The 23,378-nt window shown below is 31.9% G+C and overlaps 1 pseudogene; it reads right to left on the bottom strand.

Moving 5' to 3' along the window:
- LOC149579970 (uncharacterized) overlaps positions 1-20,734 on the bottom strand; it is a 47,612-nt pseudogene extending 26,878 nt beyond the window's left edge.
- Positions 20,735-23,378: the final 2,644 nt, after the last annotated feature.

The raw sequence follows: 23,378 nt of genomic DNA, 5'->3' as shown, positions 1-23,378 counted from the left end.
TTTTTCGCACGCAACTATCCACAATCAAAAAAAATGGGGAATGATTTATGTCATGTTTTCTTTTTCTTTTCTTTTTTTTAATCTAAAATCAACTTCACATTGTGTTGGAACTTTGGCATAGTTATTTGATCCTCGATAGCTTTCATTTCTGCATTTCAACATTCAAGTTTTCAAGTTTCCTCTTCATTATATGTTTGGTTTATCAATGATTTCCTCTAGTTTGATTACGATATGATCCAGAATGTTATGAATTGCTAAAGCCAGTAGTAACTTCTCTCATGTCTCCAAAAAATGTAGCATATGTTTAGGGTCCCTTAGCTCCCAAGAATTTGTAGCATAGGTTTAGGGTAGTAACTCCTTACACTCAACTCTTCACTAAAGTTATTCTCACTGCTACAATGACATTACCTCTAAACCATGCAAAGGATGTTCAAGTGGTTCCCAACCTTGAAAAATTCTTATAGCTTAAGAAATGGTAAGGAAAATGCAGATGCAATATATGAAAAATTGCACACATTGTAGTCTTTATATATACAGAGAGTTTTTTTTAAAGTGCTTATTACATATTAGCACAACTAGAAAAAATGTTCCAGCTGCATACATATTCCAAAATCTAAATAATAAAACAATAAAAATCACTCAACCCATGCTAAGTGACAAGCCATAACTTTGTTCAATTGGTCTAGTTGTTGATTAACTGGGTTGATTACAAATTCTTGTAGAACTGTCATCAAATTAGGTACAATAAAACAAACAATCAGTTGTTCCCACTAGCATTAACTTGACTGGTCTATTTAGACCTATTGATTATTGTCACAAGCTTTTAAACATAACTATATAAGGAGTGAGTTAGGAAGTATATAGGTTAACTTTACACTAACTATAACCTACAACAAAAAGGTTGCACTAGGGTATTACAGTATTGTAATTATAAAAAATTGCCTGATTTTCCCAAGTGGGTGTATGATGGCAAAGAGTTGTATTAGGTGAGTAAAGCTCACCAGCGGTTACAGGAATATCGCTACATCAAAATAATTAGAAACCAAAACTACATATTCATTAGAGTGAGTAGGTCAAGGCTCTTGATCCCATGGTATGGGGTATGTAAGCAACCTGGTAGGCAGAGTATGCTTCCAATGTGTAGACGCCTTGGACATAGTTAGGCAACCTTGTACATAGTTAGGTATCACTTAACCATGTATGTATGTATGGATGGGGGCAGTTGAGCTTGCACCTTCTGCAATACTTCATTTCCATTATTTGTGCTCTCTGAATCAATGTTATATACCTTTATCACTTGTAACTATAATTTTGAAATAGTGGAAACCACAATAGTTTCTTATAATTCTATGGTTCTCTTTATAAGTTTATAAAATTGAAGTTTAAAAATTAATTTCATTTATGTACATCTTTTTCAAGTTTAATATTTGATAAGTAGGAGATAATTTCCACAGCTAGTCAAAATCATGAAACATGGGTCATCGAGTTTGACTCAAAATCACACAGTTAAATCCTGATATTCATATCACAGTTTAATATTTGTCTTTTTCTTGACTCAAAGTCTAAGAATAATTTTTCAAAACACATATTCACCAGTGGAGATTGAGCTAAAAAATGACTATGCCAAAAGAGCTAAAAAACATGATTGGTGCATGATAATAATCTTTTTACGCTCTTTTTCGCACAGTTGTTCTTACATTTTATGATTTTTGGTGAGAACAAAATTCCAAACTAATCAAGTAGGTGTTCCAAAATTAAATCATAATTGATTGGGGCATGTTTAAATACCTTATTTCACATGTTATTGAATGTTATGTATTTATGTACTACTATTAATGAATGTTAAAGGATGAACTAAGCTTAGATGTTAGCTTTGGACATTATGAAATTATTTTACAGATGCTCATAATTTTTTTTTACTTCATGTGATAATGAATGAATGTTATATTTTATTAATGAATGAATGTGAGATCCGTCTCTTCTTAGGTACTCTTTCTAGGCTATTCTACTAGTTCTTAAGCCCAAAATAGATAAATAGTGATTTGAAATGAAAACTTGGGTGCTTAACTTAATCAATGAGCACACCAAGCAAAAGACTTTGTGTGATGAAGGATTATATAATTTTCTACATATTTCACCATATAGCAGTGCATTGCAGGTTCATATACATTCTTAAGTAGACATTTGTGAGCACTAGGTGTGTGAAGGATCCATGTAAAAACATGCAGAAGTAAAAAAAGTCATGATGAACATTTTTGATGACATGTTTGCCAAGAGCACACACAAGTTCCTCAAGGTGACTTTGCATTATTAAATTTTCATGTTTACCAACACCATTGTTGTTCCTCCATATCCTGCACAAATAAAAAATGTTGCCTCCAACATTGTAACCATTGTAACTCACTCAACCTGTGCTAAGTCACAAGCCATAACCTAGTTCAATTGGTCTAGTTGTTGGTTAGCTAGGTTAATTACAAATTCATGTAGAATTTTCATCAGATTAGGTACAATAAAATGAACAATCAGTTGTTCCCAGCTAGTAGGGTCAAATACAATTTTCTAAGGTGATGAAATTGCATATGCAGATGCATCACTTGAATGTCAAGCATGAAGCTCATTCCCCAATTTATAATGAATGGTTGGATATAAAGGCTCCATATATTGACCCAACAATTGAAGCCAAGGATGTAACCACACATGTATTGGCATGCTCTCCCTAAGAGGATCCCAAGTATCCATTGTTGTTGTTAATTTGGGCATCACTATATGATCCAAAATGTTATCAAGTACTAAAGTTGGTAGTAACTTTTCCTATGTCTCCAAAAAATGTAGCATAGCTTCAAGGTCCCTTGGATCCCAAGAATTTGTAGCACCTATTCTCACTGCTAGAAGAATAATTTTAGTGAAGAGTTGAGTGTAAGGAGTTGAAGAAGCAAGTTCTACGTCTATGTAAATGCCATAATATGAGGCTCATTCCCTTAAAAAATCCATAACCCAGTTAAATATACGTATTTATTAACCCAACTAATCAACAACTAGACCGATTTAATTGGGTTATGACTTGTTTCTTTCTTTAAAAAATTGCTATGATATGTTTTTGAAAAATTTATTGTGAACTCTGCCTTTTTTCTTGGTCAGCATTATTTTTATGGAGGATATTGAGGTAAGTCACTTAGCACCTTAAAAAAAAATCTCTCTCTCTCTCTCTATATATATATACATACATGTACGTATGTATGTATGTGCCCTTGTGATCACTGCATTTTATTGCCATGCCCTTGTGATCTTTGCATCTCGTTGTTGTGTTCTTATGATCTATGTATATGTATGTATGTATATACATATATGTGTGTGTGTGTGTGTGTGTGTAAACAAAGAGATCTTGGCACAACATAAAAATAATAAAACTCACTCAATAGGTAGCATGGCCACAGATGCGATGGTAATGCCTATTGGTAAGTAGATTCGTCTTTTTCTCTCTCATTTTTCATGCGTTTATTTCACTTGAACTATTATTTCTTAGGAGATGTTTTCTAATATTGGATTCATTTTATGCTGGAGGTGATGAGGACATTTCTAGATGTACCTATGTAATGAATTGCTTGTGAGCAAAGAAGATGGACTTCCCTTGAGAGTAGTAGGAAGTGATGAGGACATTCCAGGTACTTTAAAGATTGATCCTTTCTTAAAGATTTTAGATGTTAACAGGCAATTTAGATGTTGGGGAGGGGGAATGAGCTTCCACCTTCATGTGGTTGGTCCTGATTAGTAGAGAATATTAAATTATTCTTGAAACCAAGTGAAGCTCAATATTAACATATGATTGTATGACAACTAATTGTGCAAATCTCTTGGTTTCAGACAATCCAGAAGGATGCCATAGTTCAATATGCAATTTCAATTCATATGCATACGACATGAGGCGAAGCTAAAAAACACAACAGGTTTATATTTTTGTTAGATATCTTTAGTTAGGTATTTTAACTTACAAACCATCATGAACGTTGTTCATGATGGTCTATAATTTGAAAAACTTAATAGACCTATTAAATAAATGTAATCATGTTGTGTTTTATCAACTCTACCTATCCATGCATTTGAATGTAGTTGCATGTGAATTCTTAATTCAAGAGTGGCAAAATCTTATTTTGGATGTGAATGAAAAATGACATGCACCAAAAGATGGGAAAATGATGTCACTTTTGTAGGTTTGGAACCTTCTTTTGTATTTTAAATATTGATCCTTTCTTAAATATTTTAGATGTTAATGGGGAATTTAGATGTTAGGGGGAGGGGGTGGGACCAAATGAGCTTCCACCTTCACATGATTGGCCCTGCTTAGTAGAGAATATTAAACTATTCTTGAAACCAAGTGAAGCTCAACATTAACCTATGATTGTATGACAACTAATTGTGTGAATCTATTGGTTTTAGGCAGTGTAGAAGCGTGTCATAGTTCAATATGCAATCTCAATTTATATGCATATGACATTAGGTGGAGCTAAAAAAAACTCAACAAGTTTGCATTTTTGTTAGAGGTTTGCATAGACCTATTAAATAAATGTAAATGTGTTGGGTTTTTTAGCTCCTTCTATTGTCCATGCATACAAAATATAGTTTCATGTGCATTCTTCATTTAGAGTGGCAAAATCTTATTTTGGATGCAACGAAAAAATGAAATGCACCAGAAGATGGAAAAATGATGTCACTTTGGCAGGTCTAGAACCTTTTTTTGTACTTTAAAGATTGGTCCTTTCTTAAATATTTTAGATGTTAACAGGGAATTTAGATGTTGGGGGAGGGGGGGGTGGGGCCAAATGAGTTTCCACTTTCATGTGGTTGGCCCTGATTAGTAGAGAATATTAAACTATTCTTGAAACCAAGTGAAGCTCAATATCAACCTATGATTGCATGATAACTAACTTTGTGAATCTACTGTGAGCTATGAGAGCATCATAGATATTCAACATTTGCCATCAATTTTTTATATTAATACAACATGTTGTCATTATTATGATGCCCACCTTCGACAGCTAGCCGTCGGTCACACAACATTCCTACCACATGACCATTGCAATTGGGATGGACATTTTTGATGGCTTGTCATGGGTCCCATAGCATTGTGATGGTGTCTTTGATAGCTTTCTGTTGCAATTGGGATGGTGAAAATGAATGCTTTGCCAATGACTCAGCCCAATTTATGATAGTTGTGTCTGTTACTTTTGTGATGGTCACCCTTGTCATCACAATAAAAGTTTGATGCTCATCCAACAAGAGCCAATTCCTCTTTCTATCGGTTGGGCAACGTGTATCCATCACAATTGCGATAGTTTGCCATCCTAATTCGGGCCCAAATGTAGTAGTATCTACTACAATGGTAAGAAAGTAAAAGTCAAATAATCTACTAGTTTTAGCACTACCTTACTTGTTCTAATATTTGCTTCATTATGTCATCTTCCTTCTAATGTTTGTCTAGGTGATTCATACTCTTTTTCATTTACTATGCACTTCTTCTACTTGATCTTTCTTCTACTCTGCTTGATTTACCTTGTTCTTTCTCCGTCCTCACCTTCAATATTTCACACTTTAAAGACTCTATAATAAAAATCGGTAACTAAAAATAGTCTTGTTCATCTCCTTAAATAGTAAACTTCTGCTTTCCAAATCCTTCTATATTTTACTGCTTAATAATGATCATAGATCTTAAATTTATTGAATTTAAACACTCAAAAAATAGAACTTCCTTAAACTTTGTTCTCATCTTAATCTTGCATAAAATGTCTTCATCAGATCTTTATTACATATTTCTAGCCATAGATTTTATAACTAACTTTGACTTCATCCATTGAACTTCTCAAACATTCTTAGTTTTCATCAAAAGTCAACCTCATATTCAATATTTCCTTCACTTGTTATTTTTTTCATACTCAATGGACATTGTAACTTCCTTAGGTAATAAATCATCCAGTTAACACTAGAATTACTTGATTAATACTAAACTTTAACTTTCCTTTGTTAGCTACTCGATGTATATTATATCACTTCTTTCACCTAGTTTATCAACAAATGATTTACACAACAAATCAGTCCCACCAAATATGATATCATCCACAAAAAGTATAGCAATTAACACTATGTTATCAGATTCACTTTTCAAATACTAATTACTTCTCTCACTTGTTCTAAAGAATCCAATTCTAATCAAGTATGGATGCAACCATTCATACCATATTCTTGGTGCTTATTTCAGTCCATAAAAATATTTGTTCAATTCACAAACTATGTGCTTCTAATCAAGTTCAACAAATCATTTTGGTTTCTCTATGTACACTTCTTCTTCAAGTATTCCATTCAAAAATGTTGACTTAACATCCATTTGATGTACCTTGAATCTCTTGTAAGTAGCATAAGCCAACAAATTTATAACTCCTTACAATCTTACAATACAGGAAAAAGTCTCATTGTAGTCAATTCCTTCTTGGGCATAACCTTTGCAAACTAATCTTGCCTTGTTCCTCACAACTTCACCATTTTCATTTAGTTTGTTTATGAAAATCCACTTTGTTCCTAGTACATTCTTATCAACTGATCTCGGTATTTATCTATGTGTTTCTTTTCTTAATCAAATCAGTGTCTTCATTCATGACATTTATCAAATCTTTATTATCAAGTGCAACTTTAACAGTTTTTGGTTCAAATTTAGTAATTTAATAGGTACTATCTTTCAACTTACTCATTTTATTATATCCAACATTTTTATCTCCAATGATTTTTTCATGTGAATAGTTCTTTCTCACACATTTTTCTAGCACAAGTTTAGTTCTATGATTTGCAACATTATCTTCTTCACTTGGTTGGCACTCTCCATCTTACTTAGGTTGATCTGTCTATAACTTGAATATTGCAGGTTGATGCTCAGTGACTCTCTATTTCTTGAGCATTACTTCAGGTACATCTTCATAAACATCAAAAAATAAATCATCTGGTTCCTTTTTTCTTTCCTCATTATTCTTGTTTGTAAACTCGTCAATTCTTACATTTGCGATTTCAATCATTGTATTGGTTGTCTTGTTCAAACAATTATATGTATTTTTCTTAAAAGAATGTCCAAGGAAAATATCTTCATCACTTGTTGAATAAAATTTACCATTCCTTGCATCTTTATGAAGTTAGCATCTACTTCCATATATTTTGAAATAACTCGCATTAGGTGTATGACCATACCATAGTTTATAAGGTGTCTTGTTTGTTCCTTTCTTTAGTTGAACTCGGTTGAAAGTGTAGAATGTAATCTTATTAGATTCTCTCTAGAATATTTGAGTAATTTCATTTTCTATCAACAAAATTCTTATATAGCCAATAATTTTTATGTTCCTCTATTCAACAATCTCATTCTGTTGTGGTGTTCTCAATGCTGACAATTGTCTCTTAATACCATTCTTAGCACAAAAGTTAGTAAATTCAATAGACATAAACTCACCACCTCTACCAAGTCCCAAAAATTTCAATTTATTACCATTATCTTTTTCAACTCTATATTTATACCATTTGAACATATCAAAAGCATGTGACTTTACCTTCATGAACATAAGTGTCATCATCCTAGAGTAGTCATCAACAAACAATATGAAATATATGTCATCATAATAGCTTTCTACTCTCATTGATCCAGATAACTTAATATGAATTAATTCAAAAAATTCATTTGAATTATGAGTCTTACTTGAAAAAATTGACCTTGTCATCTTACCGAGTTGACATTATTTGCACATTGCATTGTTAGAATTATGCAAATTCGATAAGCCTCTAACTCTTTTCTTTCTATGGATCTTCACCATATTCTCAAAATTTACATGACACAACCTCTTATGCCACAATCACACATTCTCAACTCTTGGAAGCATGTATCAATATTAGGATCAAGATAAAATAGATTACCTTTGGTTTTCTTACTAATGCCAATCAGATTGTCATCATCATCATAGCTCTTAAAATTGTTGTTCTGAAATTCTAGCTTGTGACTTGTATTGTTTAACTAAGAAACAGTCAAGAGATTTTATTTTAGTCCTTGCACCCAATATGCATCCTCAAATCTGATTTATCATTCAACATCAATGATCCTCTACCTTTCATTGGACATGGAACATCATTACTAGTTTAACAATTCCACCATCACATTTCTCAAATTTCTCAAACTTACTAAGATGTCTAGTCATATGATGTGAGCATCCACTTTCAATGATTCATTTATTTTTCTTACTAATGTGTGAAACAAGAGCTTTATCATCCTCATACCTTTTCTCATTAAGGTCTTCTTTAACTACAACATAGACCACTTCCACTCCATCTTTGTCATCTTTGGTGTCTGACTCAATGTGGTCTTTCTGAGAAATATAGCAGGATCTCCTCCCTTTTTCCTTGTAGTCCTTTTTCTTCATGTACTTGTGATCCTTCTTATCATTTCTATCATTCTTTCTCTTGTTAGGACACCTAGCTAAAAAATGGCCTACTTCATTTCACTTAAAACATATCAAAGATAATTTACCTTTTCCTCTCAGTAGCTTCCTTGTAAGAAATGCTTCAATATCATCCATATCATCTTCAGATTTGGACCCACTTTTATTCTTACTGCTCTTCTCTTTCTTTGAACTACCAATGTTTAGTGAAGACTTGAAAGTGTTCTCAATTGTAATCACACTATTGGGTAAAAGTAAAAAGTTGTGTCACCTTTTAGGCTAATTTATCAGAACGAATGAATTTGAGTATTTCTATCTAAAAATCAATTTTGTTAAAAATATGATCTAGATAAATTTATTCTAGATAAGTTATATATGGTCTCACACTTTTCCAATTGGAGATGGCTATTAAATGCATGTTTTATACTAGTTTGTATCCAATTACTAAAGAAATAAAATTATTTCAAAAAAGTGGCGTTTCAATAACTTTTTAAATTTTTTATGACATTTTTTTAATAACATATAAACACCATTTTATAAAGCTCAGAGTCCAAAATATTCTCATATAGAATTTATAGTGTTTTAATTAGATATAGTATAATGTATTTAAAAAATTCTACAAGCACGTATTTTAGCACTCGAAAATATGTTAGTTTTGAGAAAGAAAAATATATTAAAATATATTAAAAATATATATAAATTATATGGCATTCTAGAGGAGAGAGTCCTCTTCTAGAATGTATAATTTTCTCTTGGTTAGAATAGATTTGTTTTGAAAAATGTGGTGGGAGATGAAAACTATCGATTTCAAGTGAGTTGAAATTTGAATCATTATAAAAGAGAAAATACAGGTCCAAAGCTGATTTTTAATTTTTGATTATTCTAGCTATATATGTTATCTATAACATAGTCTAAGATCAAAAGGAAATAAATTTATTTTCTTATAGTTTTGTGGTGGCAATCAAACCCCTAATTTTCACCATTTTTCAGCAGCTAAAAAATTATCTTTAAAAATCAGAAAAATATATCAATTCTTATTCCAAATAATCATAAAAAATTATAATCCTAAACTTCATCTATTTCTACACATTTCATTAGTTTACTTTATTTTCAAATTCAAAATAATAATACCAATTTTATGTTATCGAAGGTAAATAATTATACTTTTGTTACTGTTTTCTTTTACAAAAGGGTGACATAGGTTTGTACTTTCACCCTATTATCAAAATTATTCAACTCAAATGTTGTCAACTAACCAATTAAACCATCAAGTGTAAGATCATTACTAGGCATATCTATGACCTCTTGAATTACAAATACTTTAATAGCATATATGTGTAGAAGAGTCCCAAGAACTTTACTTACAACTTCCGCATCACTAATGGCTCCTCCAACAAATTTGATTGCACTCACAATTTCCTTGATTCAGTTCACATATTGCACAACATTTTCTCCTTCTTTCATTTGCATGTCATCATACTTTCCTCTTAGACTTTCTACCTTTTCTCTATAATATCCATCCCTGAGACAAAAATCTAAACAATAAGTAATACAAACCTATTTGTATTGTCGATCATATGGATGAAGATACAATCACCAACTATCATATACATAGGTAGAAGACATAATCAATATTACCAAATATCAATACTACAATCATTTTAAATTATTAAGAAATAATAACTTGTTAATCTTCATATCACTAATCAATATATTGGTTAGGAATCAATTAAATAAATATAAAGAAATGCTAATGAAAGACTTATTTAATAATAAATAATAAATATATATTTTAATATCATCAATAATGAAATGAATTCTCTTAGGAAAACAATATTTAGCTAATAGGCTATTATAGATGGGCATTTCAGCCCAAACCTGTCTGATGCTTCAAAACAGCTGGTTTGTTCGGAGTTGGTTTGGAGTTTTAAGAATCAAATCAGATCTTCAAATAAGATTTAAGAATCAAACCAAATTTTACAAATCTCTACAATATTCCATCTTTACCTCATATAAAAAAGAAGTGTTCAGATTACTCTAGAACCAAGCTCATGAATTATTCAAATGCCTAAAGGTTGCAGGGACAAAAGATAGAATAAAGGAGCCCAAAGCCACATTCTCAACTTGTTTTAGAGAAACAATTATCACATTACACCCCACAAAGTATGTTATAATGCTTGCTGAGACAAGGCAGCAACATTGAACTACTACCTGGTTGGTCAATACTGGTAGGTATGGTGGAAGGTGAGTCCAAGACTATTTGTTAATCTCTACTAGTTAGTTACTTATTAGTGAAGTCTCATTGAAGAACTATAGAATATGGATACTATCTATAGCCAATCTAGAAAAAAAAATATAGACTATTGGCAAACAAATTGATATCAATAATGCTGAAAATTCATGTCAATAATACACTGATAAGATATGGGATATTGAAGGAATGGATGGAGTATTGACTATCGGTATTAGTTAATATAAATAATGATATCCTATGAAATCTATAAACATATTTTGGTATATAGTTTCACAAAAAACTTAGTTTCCTTGGAGATGAAGAACGTAGTTAGTGTAAGGAAAATCTTCCAATATTTTGTACATGATTTATCAAGAAATTCTTAAGGAAAATCATGTTGGACTATACCAATCCTTCATATACTTCCATATAATTTTGAAGCAATATATCTAATTGTGTTGAATTTTCAAAAGCTTTCATATGATTATGCATATGTTTATTTTTACTCATATATAATGACTCCCACTTGTTTATATAAATCATACAACTATGGTGTGGGCAAGAGAATAAAGATTGCATATAATAGGGGCATAATTGATGACATCCACAATGTGTCCTTGTTAAAGGCTAATTACAACCAGCTAGCCATATTTGGCCTTAATATTCTAGACCATTTTACTTTTATTTGATTCTTTACAATGCATTTATATATATTGTTCATTAGCATCAATATGTGAAATTTTAAGGGACTTTAGGAAAAATTATCTAGTTAAAAACATGTATTGATAAGAGTCCATGCTAGCACACAAGAACATCGAGTAACCTAATAGTGTATACTCCCTTACAAAGTAGAAAAATAGTATCTTGATTCTACAAAAATGTAAAGAGAATTATTTGATTGTTGATCATACACGATCTTTTACATTGGTTCCCATTAGTTTTTAATATATAAAAATTGGCCTACATTAGGTAGAACTTGACACTTAAGGAAAGAGACATGGGAGGTGTCTCTATTTTGTGGGCATTTAGGGTTGAAGTTTGTTGTGTAACTATTAGATTTTTGTATTTAAAAGTTAAGAGCATTGGTCTTTTTGGTGCCTCTATGTAATACATAAATTTAATAATGTATTCTTTTATTTTGTCTATACCCTTGGTATTAGTGGATTTATAAGGTTTTGTTTAACACCACATTAAAATCCAAAATGTGAGCCTATCATACCTAGATCGATGGGGTTTGTGCAAAGATGGTGGAATTAATATGCAAGACGTAAAACTAAATACAATATACATATTTAGTAGAAACACTCTAATTATTTTAGAACAGAATTATGCAAGTAAGATAATTCATTTATAGTAATCATCAACACTAACACCTTCAAAGGTACACCTATTGGTGTTGCTACAAAAGTGAGTTTAATTATGAAGGAAACTTCATAGTTAAGTGTGCTTGATCTAGAGTAGTATTGGGATGGGTGAACTCCTAGGAAGTCCTAGTGCTTCACCTCTATGAGCATCACCTAGGCACAATAAGTGCTAAGTTTTCCATTTATTCTCATGAAAGATGGGTTCTTATGAACTGATACTCTTGAAACATGAGTCAATGAGTTTTACTCAAAAGATATACAATTGAATCCTAGTAGCAATATCACAAAATTATATAAACAAAAAAATTATTAGTATTTTGAAAGCATGTGAAAAACAAGAGCTCTTGTAGAGTTGGAGTCCTTACCTTTATGAAGGTAGGGTTGAGAATAATGAGAAAGGCATAATATGTAAAACAATTAAGATAGTTAGACTCCAAGAGAGATCGAGTAGCATTTGTAAATCTCCATATTAGTAATATTTTGTATCACTAAGAAATAGTAAATAATTGTCGTATGTATGTGATGAAATTGATGTTGTAATATTTGATTAAAATTTTATAATATTTATTTTTCAACTATTTCTAATTTAAGAAACAACTTCAATTTTTTCATTAATCTATCTAAAAGTGAAATAATAATAAGCAAAATAAATAAAATAAAATGAAGAACGAATATATATATATATATATATATATATATATATATATATATATATATATATATATATATATATATATATATATATATATATATATATATATATATATATATATATATATATATATATATATATATATATATATATATATATATATATATATATATATATATATATATATATATATATATATATAAGTAAGAATTAAAATATAAAGAGAAATGAATAACTTGTCACATCATATTATTATTTGAAAACAATTGCTAATTACTAATATAGTCTTAAGTCATGTTTCTTATTTTCCTCTATGAATACATAATAATATAATATTGTTAATCTTTAGTATTAAAGTTGTATTACATTTTATATTATAACTATAATTAATTACTAAATCTAACATTAAAACAATATTCTTTATTATACCCTTCTCTATAATAAAGCTAACACAATTCTAGTTTTTTTAAACAAAAATACTAAAAAAGTACTAACCACTACATGTGTGGTTCATCAAATCATGTGCTAAGCTACCTACTCAATTGTTTATTAGAAATAGATGATAGCTAGAGTTTAACCCTAAATTGGTAATATATGTGAATTGAACGGTCTATATGTAGCAATGTCACCCCATATCTTTTGTCATTTTATGGTATGCATTATCAATACATTTCCCAAATCAATAGGGAACAATGTTTCTATAAAAATATAAATGTCGGTAGAAGCAACTGTGAGAAGCTCCAAATGGCCAAATATGAGTCGGTGATGTGACAACACGACATGGTATGGACAGTAGGCCAAGATGATCAATATGAATTAATTTTCTGTCAGAGAACACAACAAAAGTATTTAATACTTTTCAGATTAACCTATACACAAAAATGGGCAAAAAGCCCAACAAATTTGTGTAGACCAATCAAAAAATTGGAATTGGCATTTAATAAATAGAATTTGTTAATCTTGGTGCTCAAACTTTACAATATCATGCAGGCTTCTTTAGAAGAAATTAATAGGGGGGGCAAAAAGAAACAATAGTTCCCTGCCTTTTACAAGGCAAGGACTAACAAGTTGATATGATAGCTAGTTGAGCACCATCCCATTTGATCAATTAGTTGAAAGGTTAGTATAATATGAAAAAGTACTTTGAAGAAAATTTGATAGCATTAGTGGCCATGTTTATCTTTCTCACAAAAAGAAAAACCTCCTAATAATAATTCTTTTATAAGTTGTCTTAGCAATGTAGGAAAAACCCAACAGTGGTAGAAGAGGCGCACATGAAAACACACACTCCCAACTTGACAATCAAAATGATCTGAGCATCATTTGTATTGCAAACAATATGGTCATAAGAAAAATCATAACATTAATGAAATAACATCCACATCCATAAAGAGCTGTCAAAAAATGCACATTACATTCCTTACCAGTGTAAAATATTGATAAATCTTGATAGTTCTATATTGCTAGATATAAGTTAAGATGATATCAATGGATGGTGTAAAATCTCACCATATAACATATTGATAAGTAAACCAAGATAATATCTAAAAGCTAATCTAACTATTGAGACACTCACCAACTATCTTGAAAGATACCAAGAGACTCAAAATAAAAACCATAGCCAGAAGTATCACTTCTATATGCCCACTCCACCAACACACGATTCATCAAACAAGATTGAAAAAGTTGAAATATTTAATTAATATATGTCTTAACTTATGTCTATAGGTCTACAAACATTTTCCAAGTTCAAGAAGACCCTCAAATCAAATTCTCAATGGCTCTCCTATTTGTGCTTCATATATGAAAGTTAAAAACAACATTCAAAAGCAAGACACACTTTATACAATCACTAGTAAATATATACTCCATACACTTCATGACACAATTTACAACATCTCCTCAATATCTTAACAATGGCTTAAACTTAATTATTTTCCAAGCCTCTTCTATATTTCTTTTCATTTTATAATAAATTTATATTAATTTAAGAATAATTAAATTTAACTATTCCAAGTTAATAATGTTTAATTTATATTTTTGTTATCTCTTAAGTTTCCTTTCATATATTTAGATTAAATGTCTAATAAAATAATAAATGTGAACAATCATATTATATACACTTGCATCTTTTGTCACTATCAGCTACCCCTTGCTCCTTCGAGTGCAAGTGCTAGTTTTTACTAAAGTAAGGATATGTCGACGGACGCAATTGTCCTGATCGACAAACCCACCCTATTTAAGAGGGTGGAGCAAGTATTACCACACATCAAAAGAACATAAGGAAGTGCAAATGTGATGAACCAAACCATGCAGTGACATCCAACACGGACAATCTATGTCAGATCACATAGCATTGGCAAAACAAAAGGGAATGACATATTATAAGGTGAACGTTAATGCATTGTGTAAAGGAGAAGACAAGAGGTCATTTGTCTTGCGTGGCACAAGGGGGAATTACATGCGCATTATATTATCATACATGGAAAAGGGAGCGAAATAGATTCATGATGATCATACTACCTTACTGACGTAACGAAACAATAACAGATATAGTGGAATACCACGTGGCAAGAAACATACCTAGTCCACAGTTCAATGAGTGTATATTAAAGGAAGGAGATAAAAGTTAAGGAAAGTACAATAAGAAGAATTACAAGATATTGTCTACGAATAAGGACCAAACATGTTCTGACATTGGGGCTATTGTATATTTCATCGAAAAGGGAATATAAGCATTCAAACAAGGAAGTATAATAACAGGTATAAAATGTATTACTTCAAATTATATTAGAAGAGGTATAGGTACAAACATCATATCCAACAATAAAGTATATTTTTGTACTTACTCAATTTCTTATTACTAAGAAGGAGATCAAAGATCTTGGAAGATTCTTTCCAAACTAATTAAGAGAATTGTGTGGATCAAGTAAAGATAAGGAGGTACGATTATGAATATATTTTTATGGTAATTATGAATATATTTATATTGTAATTTTGATTATATTCTATGGCTAATTTATATTTATGCATATATACAAAAGTATATATATATATATATATATATATATATATAGTCATAGAGTTCTAAGAGAATGATACACATGATTTAAATTGGTTAATTCTAAGATCAAGAGAGTCCCTATCAAGGAAGAGAGTGATCTTAATATGGGTAATGACCTAAGATCAAGAGAGTCCCTATTAGGGAAGACAGTGATCTTAATATTTCGTTGATGTTAACATATGTATATGTGATAAGGACCCTGGATAGAGAATATCTCTTCTACGAAGGACCTTAAAGGGAGAAATTCATAGAAGACAAAGAAATAACTAGGGATCTAAGGATCCTCAAGAGGGTTATCAATCCAGATATGGAGAGGTCTTTAAGGTTGGGGTAAAGATAGAGGGTAGAATAGTTTATTTAGATTTATCATTGTTTAGATTCTAACATTTAATATACAAGTATAACTTGTCCCAAACTAACCCTAATAATGGGGATATTACAGTGGTATCAGAGCTATGATCTCGCTATCCTGTAGGGTGAGCATAATTATAAATATTTTAATCAATAAAATGATGAAACTATTGAATATAGGTGATAACGAGGCCTTGAAACATGATTATATGAATGGTGAATATAAGTTTATAAATATAAGTTTATAAATGCAAGTGATTTTATTGTTGATTTGGGAGAGGCAGAGTAAATCCTCACGAGATAGGTAGATTCCGAAATGGCTAAGGATATGGTTTCAAATGCCTTGAGGAAAGAATCCAAGATGGGTAAGAACGTGATTCCAAAATCCTTGAGGAAAGATTCCAAGATGGGTACGAACATGCAATCCTAATACCTTGAGAGGGCCTATGTGTAGATGAGTTTCTAGCACCCAACAACATTTAAATTTTTACCCTCTTAAGGAAAGCACGTAAGAACCATACAAGACTTGAGATCCATGTAATAAATATTAAAATAAATTTCATTTTAAATGCATATTATTGACCATCAAAGAGACCATTAAATGAATCATCAAACTGCAATGAAGGATGTTGAAAACTTTAAAGATCAAACCATATCTTTCAATTATCAAATTATGTTTAGAATAATTTGGGCAACACTACTAACTTTGACATTGTGAAACCTATCATTCAATAATCAAGCATGAATCAATTGTACAAGGTTGAATCACACAAAAAATGCACTATATCAATTTATCATGTAACTCTTGGTTATATTATCAAATTAAATATTAGGAATAATTCATATAACAAAATTTGAGGGTTCTTGGAAATCTAATGAATCTAGTGGAAATCATAATTGCTTGAGGACAAGAAATTTCAAGAGGGTAGGACTATAATATCCCCTCCCTATGACAAAAATCTAAATAATAAGTAATACAAACCTATCTACAGTATTGATCATATGGATGAAGATGCAATCAACAACTATCATATATAGGTAGAAAACATAATCAATATTACCATATATTAATAATATAATCATTTTAAAATATTAAGACATAATAAAGTTAATCTTCATATTACTAATTAGTATATTGGTTAGGAGTCAATTAATCAAATACAAAGAAATGGCAATAAAAGACTCACATAATAATAAATAATAAATATATATTAATATCATTGATAATGAAATGAATGCTCTTAGTAAATCAATATCATTTACTAAAGTGAGCATATGTTGAAAGACACAATTGTCCTAATTGAGGGTTTGTAAGGACTGTGAAGGAGGAGGTAAAACTAATTAAAGTTTAAAATGTTAATGTTGTCAAAAAATAAAAATAAAAAACATTTTAAGAAAGGTAAGAAGACATGTCAGAATATGGTGGTGTTTCATATATACCCACTTTATCATTTGGAAACTTGATGAAGTCAAAGACGAGAATTCATCTTAGAAGATGAAAAAATGTCTAAAGGATATAAATTGGAGGGAAAATGAGCTCCTAAGCCTTTCGGTCAGCTCCCAAGGCTAATTCCAAGCCATAACTTGATCAAGTCTTATATTTTAAAATAACTCAAGGGAGTCATTAATGAGTGAATGCAAAATATATTTATAACTTGAGTGGGTTATATCTCTTGTAAGTTAACTAAATATTTATAATTAAAAATTTATAAATATATGTAAAAATTCAAATATAATTAAATAATTTATATATTATAAGTATATAACTAAATTAATATATAATTAAATATTATACATATATAAATATTTATTTATTTATTTATAATCAAATTATATATGTATAGATATATAATTAAATATGTGTATTCTATTTTTGTATATACAATCAATATATTCATAACCTCTCTCTGTGGCTCTCTCAGTAACCCCTAACACCCACTCCCTCTAACTCATAATCCTTCTCTATCTAAGCTAAACCCTAATCCTCTCTCTCTTAAAACACCTAACCCTTTGTCTCTCTGTATAAATCCTACCCCCCATCTCTCTATATAATCCCTAACCCCCCTTCCCCGCACCCCTCTCTCTGAATTTGAAACAAGAGAGATAAAAATTTAAGTGACATTCTAGTAGTTGGAGGTTCCTTCTTCATCACAAGGTTTTCATGACAGACTAGTAGTTGCAAGTGCTATCTTCATCACAATTTTTCCCTGAAAAAATAGTAGTTGGAGGTGCCATATCCATCACAAGGTTTTCATGATAGTCTAGTAGTTGGAGGTGTAATCCTCATCATAAGTTTTCCATGACAATCTAGTAGTTGCAGGTTCCATCTTCATCACAAGTTTTCCATGATAGTCTAGTAGGTGCAGGTGTTATCTTCTTCACAAGTTTTCCATGACAGTCTAGTAGTTGGAGATGTCATCTTCATCACAAGCTTTCCATGATAGTCTAGTAGTTGTAGGTGTCATCTTCATCATATGTTTTCCCCATTTCTCTTTCTCTCAAACACATACACACACTATCTCCCACTCCCACTCCCCTTGTACCCCTACCCCCCATTTTCTCTCTCTCCTTTATTACCCCTATCATTCCTCTCTCTCTCTCTAAATATAAAGTTAATATAGATCTATGGGTGTATCTCCTCCACTAAAAAATATAAGTGCTTCCATAGACTTGTTGGCTCTATTGTATCAAAAGGGGTCATGAGGGATCCTAGTGTGTCAAAAGGGACATTAGGACCTCTTAAGATCCCATAAGATCCCTTAAAATGTTTTTGCTAACTACATGTGCACTGAAGACCTTTTGTCACTACTTGAGCTACTAGTAGATGGTGAGTATTCATCATCATCATTTGACATAGGCTCACATGCATATCATGTGTTAAGTGCAAGCAAGGTGAATGTTAACTAGGTCTTCCCAGTCTCAACAATCTCAAGCATCATTAGAACCCATCAATATGCCACCACCACCAAATTTAGAGGGCATGAAAATACAACCATTATTATCCTATGTGGTACACTTATTTTCACATGTTTCAATCATTTTGTCACTTGTATACATGATTTTTTTCCATTATAACAAATGTGTGTATAAGTATTTGGGTTTAAGTATGTGGTTATGGCTCTATGCGTTAATGGGGTATGTAGTTTTGTCATTAGTGTCATTTTGCTATAAATACTATTGTTTCTGTGAATTAAATATTTATTTTGGATTTCTTGTGAATCTTTTGTACAACCATTGAATCCTAATTCACAAAATTCTTCAAAATAGCAAGAGCAAGAACAAGAACAAATTGACCTAGAGATGGACAAAGATATCAAGTCAAGATACAAATAACATTTTTGAATCAAATTGGTTTGATATGGTGTTTGACAACTAGAGTTATTTATATGTTGTCATCCCCCCTATATCTTTTTATAAGATCATGTTAAGTTGTGTTTTAGTGCACCTTCTTTTTCAATGTATCTGTAGAGCTTGTCATTGAACTTCAAATTTATATTTTTGTATAGGTACTATAAAAGGAAAAGGAGGTCTAGTTGGGAGAAAGCTTCAGAACTAGTAACATCAATTGAGGTGAGACATCCAAGATTATTGCAGATCCGAAGAGTGTATCTCCTCTATTGACAAGTATAAATGCTTCTAGAGACTTTTTGGCTCTAATGTATCAAAAGGGGTCATAAGGGGTCCTAGTGTGTTTAAAACGACATTAGGACACCTTAAGATCCATTAAGATCCTATAAGAGTCCTTAAAATTTTGTTTCTAAGCATATGTACACCGAAGACCTTTTGCACTACTTGAGCTACTAATAAATGGTGAGTATGCATCATCATCTTACATAGGCTCACATGCATATCTTACTTCTTTCCTTTGCTTCTTTCCCATTCCTAGCTCTTCATTTTCTTATATGTAACATTTGTCATGGGTCCAAGTAAGCTTATCGATTTCTTCTGGTATATTACCAATTATATTATTTCTATTTAAGTCTAGTTTTGATAGGATGGGAAGAAGTTTTGCTATGTCCCCTGACAGAGTTCCAATGAAATGATTTTGAGAGAGATTGAGATCTCTAAGTTTGGAGCAATTGGTAAAAATGTGCAAAACAAGGGAGCTTCCACTTGATAATTCATTTCCACTAAGATGTATTTCCAGAGAACTTAACATTCCCAATTCTTGAGGCACCATACCACTTAGCCGATTTCTGGCTAGATCAACAAATGAGAGCTGAGAGAAATTTCCCAAAGATCCTGGGATCTCTTAGCTAAACAAATTCCCCCCCGCAAAAAGACCTTATAAGTTCGTGAGCTTGAGGCTAATCTATTTCGGAATGGAGCCCTCAAAATTGTTGAGTACGAGACTAACCAGCCGTAGATGTGTATAGTTTAGTTCAGAAAAGTAAAAAGATGTGTATAGTTAACACCAAGCCCAAGAATTTGTAGGCAATTCGGCATCCCAAATTTTTTGGGTATAACTCCGCTCAACTTGCAAAGAATATGGGGAGCCAAACAATTACCCATAGATTTAGGGAGGCTATCGCTTAGATTATTTAGCACGAGAAAAATCTCTTGCAATTCAGCCAAGTTGTAGCTTATGTCCTCTGGAATTGATCCCTCAAGCATATTCCTGCTAAGCGACAAGTAACGCAATCTTGTGCAGTTAATTGAAGACTAAAGAATTTCTTCAAAAAACTGATTGCTTTCCAGGTTGAGTATTCTCAATTCTCAGAGAGCGCCGATTTTAGAAGGGATCTATCCAGTTAGAAGGTTCCAACCAAGATCTAGGGTTTTCAGTGTAATATAATTTGTTAACTGTTGTGGATTATTCCTATCAAATTATTTGGACCAAGAATGAATTTTTCTAAGTTGTGCAATGAACTGAGTTCTTGGGGAATGGGGCCATACAAATAATTATTAGAGAGGTCAAGAGTTGTAAGGAAGGAGATGCTGCCCACATGAGGGGGAATCTGGCCACTCAACACCTTGTATTTCAGATCTATACTTACAATGTGTTCATTGTTGTCACAGGTTAATCATGTCCAATTGCAGTCATTTTTTTAAGCTACCCAACTAGAAAGTGAAAATATTGGATCTATTTTCATAGATATTTTAAACTGGACCAAAGCTTGTGCATCAATCTGCTTCTGAATTTGGGAATCATTGAATAAGAGTGTGGGCAACAGAAAAGTAAAGGAGAAGAGGAGGAAGATAAACCCATCTTTACAATTTACGCGCTTCTTCAATCTCATCGTTATGTCTGATAAAGCTAATGCAAATGGAACAACATACTATTTAGATGGCGAGGAAGAAATGGTTGAGGGAAATGTGAGTAAGTGTGCTTACTAAAATTGTTTATAGAGATACTCGCAAATTTTTGGACTAATGAAAGAATAAAGGAAAAAAATGTAATTAAATAAATATAGTAATAACTAGCTTTTTACCTTCAGAACTCAAGAAACAAATTTGATAACAAGTCAATCAAAAAAAAAATGTCTGCATTTGATTAAATTATGGTTTATTCGTGAAATACTCTTCCCGTTCATTTGGCCATGGAAATTTGAATATATATTCTGGATTTTTTATTCTAGAATAGACAATAGGAATATATATTTCTATTCTCTGTTTGGTTAGATAATGAGTGCAATTCCATAGACTTGTTTTTTCCCCATTTTGTCACCCAGCCATCTGAAGATTAGTTGGCCTACCAATGCTCTGCATAAGGTTGTTCTGTTAACCAGGGCTTTTACATGAACTGGTAATAGACTGTCAATATCTTTGTCGTTTTAGATTTTTCCAAGTGGATTAGAAATGGGTTAACGTATCTAAGGACCCCTTAAGGCTCCAAGGAGTGCTAAGGGTCCCTCAAATACATAAATGTATCCTAGGACCCTTTAGTGTACATTTAAGTATGGTGAGGGGTCAAAAGGTCCTAGGATACATTAATGTATGGTAAGGGATCCAAGAGGTCCTAAGGGGTCTTAGGACACATTAATGTATCTTAGGACTCTTGAAGACCTCTTGGAGTCTTGAGGGGTTCTTAGATACATTAATGTATTATGTGACCCCTTACAATCCCTTAGGTCCCTTACTATTCATAGGTATATGGTTGGAGGTTCTAGGGGGTTTTATAGGGTCTTAAGGGCACCTAGGATACATTAATATATCTAAGGATATCATAAGATCCATTAAACTATCATAGGACTAGCAAGGCCCCTTAATACCCCTTAACATACATTATATATCCTAGGAGTCAAAGGATGCATTAATGCATATTGAGTGGTCCTAAGGGTCATAGGACACATTAGCATAGCCTAATACCTTAAAAGACCCTTTAATGTAACCTAGGTCCCCTTAAGATGCATTAATAGGTTATATGTGTCCTAATGGGTCTCATAACACATTAATGGTTCCTAAGTGGTCATAAATGGTCCTATGACTCATTAATGTATCATACAACATCTTAGGATACATTAATGAGGTGTATGAGTCACAAGAGATCCAAGGACACATTAATTAATCATAAGGGGTTGTAAGTGTCCTAAGGGCTCCTAAGGGCTCCTAGGGCACACTAATGGGTCATATGGGATCATAACTAATCCTTTGGCTCCTTAATGTATCCTATGACCCCTTAAGACCCATTAATGTATCTTAGGACCCCTCACAACACATTAATGAGGTGTGGTTGTTCTAGGAGACTCCTAAAACACATTAATGAGTCTTAAGGGTTCATATGTCTCGTAAGGGCTTCTAGGATACACTAATGGGTCCTATAAGCACATATGACTCTTTGGGACCCATTATGTATCATATGACCCCTTAGCACACATTAATGGGTCATATGTTTCCTATAGGGTCATAGGACACATAAATAGATCCCAAGGGGTCATAAGATGACTTAGGAGCTACTTATGTATCTAAAAAATCCTTAGGACACATGGATCCTAAGGGGTTGTACATGGTCCTAAGACTCATTAATGTATCCCTTAGGACCTTTTAGCACACATGCAACCCATTAATGTGTCTTAAGGGGCCCCACAACACATTAACAGGTGTAAAAGAATCATAAATGGTTCTATGACCCATTAATGTATCTTGCAACCTTGTAGGTCCATCATATGCATGATAAGGGACCATATGTGGTCTTAGGACACATTAATGAGTCCTAGAACCACATATGATTCCTATGATCCCTTAATGTACCCTATGACCCCTAAGGACACATTAATGGGTCTTGTATGTCTTGATGGGTCCTAAGGGGTCTAGGATA

Source organism: Cupressus sempervirens, chromosome 1, assembly GCF_028749045.1.
Source record: "Cupressus sempervirens isolate cs-2001-9-10 chromosome 1, ASM2874904v1, whole genome shotgun sequence".
Classification (NCBI taxonomy): domain Eukaryota; kingdom Viridiplantae; phylum Streptophyta; class Pinopsida; order Cupressales; family Cupressaceae; genus Cupressus; species Cupressus sempervirens.
Note: the sequence above shows the minus strand (reverse complement) of the source record. Positions and strands in the feature narration are given on the sequence as shown.